The sequence below is a fragment of the Pongo pygmaeus genome, chromosome 20 (genome assembly GCF_028885625.2).
Source record: "Pongo pygmaeus isolate AG05252 chromosome 20, NHGRI_mPonPyg2-v2.0_pri, whole genome shotgun sequence".
NCBI classification, from domain to species: domain Eukaryota; kingdom Metazoa; phylum Chordata; class Mammalia; order Primates; family Hominidae; genus Pongo; species Pongo pygmaeus.
Window position 1 is genome coordinate 48,971,645 of NC_072393.2, and position 9,371 is coordinate 48,981,015.

Consider the following 9,371-nt stretch of genomic DNA (forward strand, 5'->3'; position numbering starts at 1 on the left):
AGTTTAAATAACTTATCAACATTTCCAGCGACATTAATTTTGGGTCTATGAATGCTCCTGTTTTTTTTAATTTACCATCCAGTTTTTATTTTCTACTTTTAATTTTCTTATTTTTATTCTCCTGGCTTTCTCTCACTTCTTAAGTTGAACGATTAACTCACTTTTAATCACTCTGTTCTAGTAGAAGCATTTCATGTTGTGGATTCCCTGGGGCACCACTGTGGCTGCATTTTATGACTTCCTGTAGATGTAGCTGTTTGTCAAGTACCAGGTACTTAGCATATTCATCACTGTTTCTTGATTGACCTGTGTTTTTAAAATCTGCAAGTGTCTAATTTTTCAAATTTATTTTTTATTTTTATTTTTTATTTTATTATTATTATACTTTAAGTTTTCGGGTACATGTGCACAATGTGCAGGTTAGTTACATATGTTACATGTGCCATGCTGCTGTGCTGCACCCATTAACTCATCATTTAACATCAGGTATATCTCCCAGTGCTATCCCTCCCCCCTCCCCCCACCCCACAACAGTCCCCAGAGTGTGATGTTCCCCTTCCTGTGTCCATGTGTTCTCATTGTTCAATTCCCACCTATGAGTGAGAACATGCGGTGATTGGTTTTTTGTTCTTGTGATAGTTTACTGAGAATAATGATTTCCAATTTCATCCATGTTCCTACAAAGGACATGAACTCATCATTTTTTATGGCTGCATAGTATTCCATGGTGTATATGTGCCACATTTTCTTAATCCAGTATATCATTGTTGGATATTTGGGTTGGTTCCAAGTCTTTGCTATTGTGAATAGTGCAGTAACAAACATACGTGTGCATGTATCTTTATGGCAGCATGATTTATAGTCCTTTGGGTATATACCCAGTAATGGGATGGCTGGGTCAAATGGTATTTCTAGTTGTAGATCTCTGAGGAATGGCCACACTGACTTCCACAATGGTTGAACTAGTTTACAGTCCCACCAACAGTGTAAAAGTGTTCCTATTTCTCCACATCCTCTCCAGCACCTGTTGTTTCCTGACTTTTTAATGATTGCCATTCTAAGTGGTGTGAGATGGTATCTCATTGTGGTTTTGATTTGCATTTCTCTGATGGCCAGTGATGGTGTGCATTTTTTCATGTGTTTTTTGGCTGCATAAATGTCTTCTTTTGAGAAGTTTCTGTTCATGTCCCAAATTTATTTTGTAGACACTATTACCTAGATTGCATTGTATATAAAATAGGTGCTTGGGCAAAAATGATTCAGTGCTATTTGCTAATAGTTGATTAAGCCCAGTGTTCATAAATGTTTTGTGTGGACTTGAAGAGAACATCTATGGTGTAGGGTGTTTGGCTGTAGTGTGCCATTGTCATTACTTGTTGATTAGGTAGTTCAAATGCTTATCCTTATAGGAATTAGGCATGTTTGCTAGAGTATTGACAAAGTCTTTAAAATGACTTATTGTGAACAACATCGACATTCAGAGTGTTAGGTGGATAACTGACAACCATCTTGAGCAGAACAATCTATTCTTGGACATGTTCCAAATAAATAAAAGTTAAAAGTCAAATCGAAGCAAGTAAAGCACCTCAAGGTGTGATAGAACTTTCTCATTGTATAGCCAAGGAAGAAAATGTTGATGAACATGAACATTTGAAAAAGGAGTCTTCATGTGGAAAAATTCTGTGTAAGAAAAACAAATGAAATCTGAAAATATTTGGAATTATAATAAATAGATAATGTGCTACTATATAAAGAACACATAAAATTAATCAGACCAAAGCATAGCAGAAAAGAGGGTAAGTAAATGAAAATCAGTTCACAAATAAAATTAATGCTTATTTTTCTTTGATCTAACATGATATTGGAGTTCCTAGTCTAAAACAATAAGAAATAAAAGATAAATCAGAGGTATGAGGTTCGGGAAACTAGAATAAAACTGTCATTATTTTCAGAGGATACCAGAGTTTATATAGAAAAATCCAAAAACATCTGTTAGAAAAAATAGAAATGATAAGAAAGTTTAGGGAGATGAGTATTATAAGAATAGACCAATATGTATTAATTTCTCTACAGCAACAACAAACAAGTAGTGTGATTAAGTAGAATATAATAGTGTTGGATAATATAAAATATTTAGGAATCAGCACACCAAAGACCTAAATATGCACAATCTCTTCAGACAAAATTATAACCATCTCAAGAAACATTAAAGGAAGCCTAATTAAATGGAGAAGTATACCATATTTATGGATCAGAAAAAATATTCTAAAGATATCAGTTAAGTCCCAGTTGATCTATTGATTAAATATAAGTAGTTTCACTGAATTAATCAGAAATTTCTGAGACTGTAAACATGTGACACTTTCTTTTTTTTTTCTTTTTTGAGATGGAGTCTTGCTCTTTCATCCAGGCCAGACTGCAGTGGTGCTATCCCGGCTCACTGCAAGGTCTGCCTCCCAGGTTCATGGCATTCTCCTGCCTCAGCCTCCCGAGTAGCTGGGACTGCAGGTGCCCGCCACTGCATCTGGCTATTTTTTGTATTTTTGGTAGATACGGGGTTTCACCGTGTTAGCCAGGATGGTCTCGATCTCCTGACCTCGTGATCCGCCCGCCTTGGCCTCCCAAAGTGCTGGGATTACAGGCGTGAGCCACTGTGCCCAGCCTGACAGTTTCTTTTTTCTCAACTCTCTTCTTAGATTCAGTGGGGACATGTGCAGGTTTGCTCCCTGGGCATATTGGGTGATGCTGACTTTGGGGGTATGAGTGATCCTGTCACCCAGTTAGTAGGCATACCCAACAGTTAGTTTTTTATTTCTTTCCCCCTTTCTTCCCTCCCCCATCTAGTGGTCCCTACCTTCTCCTGTTGCCATTTCTATGTCTCTGAATACCCAATGTTCAACTCCTGCTTATAAAGTTATGGTTTATGATTTTGCTTTCTGTGTTAAATTTGCTTAGGATAATGGCCTCCAGCTGCATCCATGTTACCTCAAAAAACACCATTTTTTATGCTGATGATGATGTATAGGTATTGATTTCATAATCTAACCCACTGTTGATAGACACCTTTGTTAATTTAATGGCTCTTAGACATATGAACAAAACTCACCCTCCTAAACACAGGAGAAATGGAAGTTGATATCTTGAGACAGCATATGTTGAAATACAATACTGTGTCCTCAAATGTCCCCAAATCCACATGTTTGATAACACAGTGTGTGAAAGCAACTGAAGTGATAGTACCCTGCCCTACTTTTCTGGGAAATGTAAAAATTAACGAAAACTTTGTGGAGTAAAATTTCTAAATGCATGTCAAAATTTGAAATATATTTCTCTTTGTCTCCCAAACTTCACTGGGAAAAGTTTATCTCAGTCACAGTCATGAAAGATGACACCTAATCAGAGTTATTCAATATAGTGATGGTTTAACAGCAAAATATTGGGAACAACCTAAACTTTTACCAGCATAATGCTAATTAACCAGGTTACCTTTTATCTACACAAGGGAATACAATGCAGCTGTATAAAAAGTAGAGAATCAGGTATTCATAAGGAAACACTTCCATTTTCTGGTCTAATTATATAAACAACATAGAATGAGAGGCAGTCTGTGTACTAGATCTGACCTTAAAAATGTTATTTTTATTTTTTTATGATTTCCAGAGATGGGGTCTTGCTCTCCCACCTAGGCTGAAATAACGTGCCATGATCATAGCTGAGTGCAGTCTTGACCCCCGGGCTCAAGTGATTGTCCCACCTCTGCCTCCTGAGTAACTGGGATAACAGGCATGTGCCACTGTGTCTAGCTAATTTTGTGTTTGTTTGTTTGTTTGTTTTTGCAGAGATGGGTTTTCACCATTTTTCCAGGCTGGTCTCAAATTTCTGGGCTTAAGTTATCCATCTGCTTTGGCTTTCCAGTACCGGGATTATAAGCATGAGCCACCACACTTGGTTCTGCCTTTTTTATTTAATTGGTCTACTCACTCATTGATTTTCTAATCAGAAGATTTTTAACCTTCCCATTCCCCTACTGTTGGTCCATGCCAACGTTTAGATGTATTTATTTGTGTTTAGAATTAATGTTGTTTTAAAAAGAACATTAGCCTAAGAAATGGCTTCCTACTTTATTTCCAAAATTCTAATCTTCACTATGTAAGCTGTAATTTTTCAACTCCGGATACTGGTTAAAGTCACTTGCAAGGCATTTGAAACCTACTAATGCTTGTGCCTTCCCCCAAGAATACCTGATTTGATTGATGTGTGGTGTGACCCAGGCATTGGTTGTTTAAGAATGCTTCCCAGAAAAATGGTCAACATACAGTGGAGGAAGTTTAGTCTGGTGCTCAAAGTTAACATCCCCAGTAATGAGAGATATTGATATCTTACTGGATTCTAATACGATGGATGGAGAAGGTGCAGCATCACCTATGTGGTATTCTTGCCCAAAGTGCATAACCCAAGTTTAATAATGAGAAAAAATTAGAAAGCCTAAACTGAAGGTTATTCTACAAAATAACTCACCAATACTCTTTAAAAATATGAAGGTATTAAAGACAAAAGAAATACTGAGGAACTTTCCCAGATTAAAGAAGACTGAGAGGTCAGAACAATGAGATGCAATGCATGATCCTAGATTGAATCCTGGTCCAAAAACAGGACATTAATGGAAAGATAGAGGGGATTTGAATAAGGTCCGTAGATTCATTTATTCATTCATTCATTTCATCATTTGTTGATTTTGATGATTGGGTGATTATGTATAATGTTAATATTTGGGGAAGTTGAATGAAAAACGTATGATGACTCTTTTTAGAACAGTTTTGAAAGTCTGAATTTGTTTCCAAATAAAAAAATTTAAAAAAGAAAAAAGAGAATAAATATTCTAGATACTTCTATTAAGTTGCCAGAATTTAAGACTATTCTCTAAGTTATCTTGCCTAATACTGTTGGAGTAATCGTCACAAAAATGCTGTTTTTCATGTTTGTGAGCTTCTCAGAACTTTCCAGTGACTTCTCTTGTCTGTAGGATGAAGTTCCCATTCCTTGGGCTTCCATTCAGAGCCCTCATAGTCCAGCCCCAGTCTACTTTACTTCCTTGATCTACATTGAATGACCTGACCTACATTTTACTTTCTCATGTCCAAGCTTTTTCTCTTTTTTTGTTCACATAATACCATTGCCTGTCTTCTCAGGCCCCTGAATTGTTCTTTGTCTTAAAACCTGTGTCAAATTCTGTCTTTTTATAGAAGTTTGTATGGTTATTCATGTTAGAAGCTGCCAACTTTCCATTCTCTGAATTCTGGTAGGTAAAATGGTGTGGAGTGAAACATGAGCTTTATTAGTAGTAAAATTTTTTTTAAAAGAAGCCAATTTATTATGTTCATAAAATGTTTTCTTCTTAAAAACATCTTAAAATTCTGATTGAAGAAAGATTAGAGATTAAACTGTTGGTGTAAGAATTTCATTGTTTTTCTTAAAGCTTTTGTTTTAGGTTCAGGTGTACATGTGTAGGTCTGATATGCAGGTAAAGCCGTGTCATGGAAGTTTGATATACAGATTATTTTGGCATCCAGGTACTAAGCCTAGTACCCAATTGTTATTTTTTCTGCTTCTCTTTCTCCTCTTACCCTCCACCCTCAAGTAGGCCCCAGTGTTTGTTGTTCCTGACTTTGTGTCTATGTGTCCTCATCATTAAGCTCCCACTTATATGTGAGAACATGCAGTATTTGATTATCTGTTCCTGTGTTAGTTTACTAAGGATAATATCCTCTAGTGCCATCTGTGTTTTTTCAAGATACTTAATGTCATTCTTTTTTATGGCTGTATAGTATTTCATCATTTATATGTACCACATTTTAAAAATCCAGGTTTCATTAATAGGTATTTAGGTTGATTATTGCGTATAGTGCTGCAATGAACATTCACGTGCAGGTGTCTTTATGGTAGAGTGATTTATATTTTGGGGATGTGTGTTTAGTAATGGGATTGCTGAGCCAAATGGAAGTTCTGTTTTTAGCTCTTTGAAGAATTGCCACACTGCTTTCCACAAGGGTTGAACTAATTTACCCTCCCACAAACAGTACATAAGGACTCCCTTTTCTTTGCAAGCTTGCCAGGATGTTATTTTTTTTTTTTTGACTTTTTTGTAATAGCCATTCTGACTGGTATAAGATGGTATTTCATTGTGGTTTAATTTGTATTTCTCTAATGATCAATGATATTGAGCTTTTTTTCATATGCTGTTGACCACATGTATGTTTTCTTTTAAGAAGGATCTGTTCATGTCCTTTGCCCATTTCTTAATGGTGTTGATTTTTTTTTTGTAAATTTGTTTGAATTCCTTATTGATGTTGGATATTAGACCTTTGTCAAATGCATAATTTGCAAATATTTTCTCACATTCCTTAGGTTGTCTGTTTACTCTATTTATAGTTTCTTTTGCTGGAAACATGAGTTTTGGATTACAAAATATGTGAGTCTAAGGCCTGTTTCGACTTTTTATCAGGTTTTAGGTGAGGGGCAATTTAATTGATGTCTTGAGATAGTGGGATAATAGTAGTTACTTAATGAGTCCTTGTGAGCATTATATGAGGTGCAAACACAAAGGTACTCAGTGTGTAGCAGGGTCTTTCCTCTTCATTTTTATAGATCAGTGGTCCAGAAAAGTGTTGTGGTTGGTGTGAAGGCTCTCATCAAAAATTTCCATGAGGCTTTATTAAATATTTGTACCTGTTATTCACTAAAATGGCCTTGAACTGAACTGGGTGCTTAGTACTTTAATGACGTATGATTTCTTTTCCTGGGAAGACAACTGAGTAAGTGATCTATAAACAGAGGAGTGTAACCCAACAGAGGAAGAAAGGAAGGACAATTGGATTTTAAAGTGGAGACAGCTGTGATGCCTTCCACACCCATCCCTTTATCTCAGTCAGACAGCACCAAGGAAGTACAACACTTATTTAAAAGAAAATAATGATCTCAGGACTGTCAAACTCTTTACACCAAAGAGATTTTTCCACCTGTAGACTGAATCATGCGAGTCCATCTCTTTTCCCCAAATGAACAACTGTTACTCTACAACCTTTTGTGAATGCATTGTACATTTGTCAGACACCCATAGAAAGGCAAAAAGGCCTTGGGCATCTCTGGATAACTGCCCTCACAAGTTGTTTTTTGCTGAACTCAAAGCTTTTCAAGATGTATATCTTCCCATAAAACAAGGTCACATCAATTATAACTTTAGGTGTGCAATCCAAGTCTGGCTCCTAAAACTGAATCCTGTTAGATTTCACATTGATAATGCTTTATTTTCCAAATACAGAAGAAAGGCAAGATGGGAGCAAACATTTTTCCTCCTACTTGTCTCTTTCTACCTGTCTTACCCCCTTTAAGAAGATGTATAAATATCAGGCTTCCTGAAAACCTCTTCAAAGACGAAACAAGCCATGCAGATATTTTATGACTCATATTTTTCCAGAATGCTCTCAAGCTCTGATTCAATAAAACTCAGCTGAGGCCGGGTGCGGTGGCTCATGCCTGTAATCCCAGGACTTTGGGAGGCTGAGGAGGGCAGATCAGGAGGTCAAGAGATCAAGACCATCCTGGCTAACATGGTGAAACCCTGTCTGTACTAAAAATACAAAAGATTAGCTGGGCATTGTGGTGGGCGCCTATAGTCCCAGCTACTCGGGAGGCTGAGGCAGGAGAATGGCATGAACCCAGGAGGTGGAGCTTGCAGTGAGCCAAGATCACACCACTGCACTCCAGCCTGGGCGACAGAGGGAGACTCTGTCTAAAAAAACAAAAAGCAAAACAAAACAAACAAAAAAACAAAAACTCAATTGACTAAGACCCCTGCCATAGTCACTCATGTTGGTTAACATTTTGGTGACTGAAATATGGACCCTGTGAGTGGAGTGTAGCCCCTTTGACCTGTAGTGATTCTCCTGTTGGTGCTCAGTACCAACTATAGAACTTTAGCTCTGACTGATTGTGTGACTTTCTGAGGACTGGATCGTATTGCCTCTCAAGGTCCCTGCTCTCCCCAGTTGTTCATTTGAGATCTGAGTTTTGTTTTGCCATGGAACTCCTTTACTCATGGAGCTTTGCTCTCTTTCTATAAAGAAGATGAGATTTCTGCGCCTGTGACAATCAAGAGCAGCCTTCAGCTTGGTCTCCCTTCAGGTAAGGAACTGGTTTGGGGTTTTGTTTTGGAATTTGGTAGCTGCAGGTTAAGGCCTATTGCTACTTGACTGTAACCTCTGATTACACTTAGAGTGTTCAACAGTATGTAATTTGTAGAATCGCTCTTTGTGTTTTTGGTTTTCATCATTCTTCCTTTGGATTTGACCAACTCTTCAGCCTGTCTGGTGTCCAAAAACCTTTCAATTTGGCCAAATCCAATAGGAGCTGTAGATTATAGTCAATCAGAACTCTGAATTGGCTAAAACCCTTGCAACTGCAGAACATCAAATTCCACCTTTAGAAACACCTGTCAGTTGAAGGAAATAGATATATTTGACAAATTTTGAGATGGCTGCCAGAGAGCCAACAAATAGTAGTGGCCCTGTAAAGCTGCTTTTTATGGAAAAATTTACATCATAGAGACTCTATTAATGCAGGCAGGTCTTCCCAAATCTGGATCTGATTAGGGAAAATCAACTGGAAAAAATTGGCTGAATCTGATACCTTTAAAGATGCAAAACAATAATTTAGCATCAATTTTTCTCTGAGAGCTGCTTCCTGCCAGGTGTCATCTATACAAAACCAACGTGGCTAGTGAAACTTTCTTCCTTCCATAAACCTGTCTTGCCACCATAACCTGTTTGTGGGCATGCCGGTATGCAGGGAAATAATCAGCCAGCAAATGGGTAAGAATTTATTACACTGAAGACTCCTGGCTTCTCTCTGTGCAGTCTTTTCAATTGAATGGTAAAAATCAGTTTTTTCTCCACAGAATTTCAACTAATGGGAGGTTTTTATTTCACTAGTCTTGGTTTAGTGACCCTGGTGTACTTTTCAGTAATTTCGGGGTATAAATATTCATATTGTTCAATTTTTTTTCTTCCAGAAATAGTTTTTCCCCTTATTTCTTTCCTTCTGTTTTGTTAATAAATGGGAGTGTCAGATAAGGTTTCCTCTTATCTTGTCTCATGTCTTTGTCTTTGAGGGTTTGTGACCAAGTGAGAGCACTGTCTTTTAGTCTGCGTCATATGGTGGGGTTGTTTTTTGAGTCACATAAAGTGATGAGCATTCAAGTAGCTGGGAACTTGAGATTTTTTGTTTGTTGCAAATGTATTAACGTATCACTTGTTTAATGTGTTATTAAATGTAATTAATTAAATGTAATTAATTATTTATTAATTGTAATTAGT

The 9,371-nt window shown here is 37.1% G+C and overlaps 1 pseudogene; it reads left to right on the forward strand.

Annotated features, from left to right (window-relative positions):
- The window catches only part of LOC129019891 (small ribosomal subunit protein eS10-like), a 482,677-nt pseudogene that overhangs the window by 460,388 nt on the left and 12,918 nt on the right, over positions 1–9,371 (forward strand).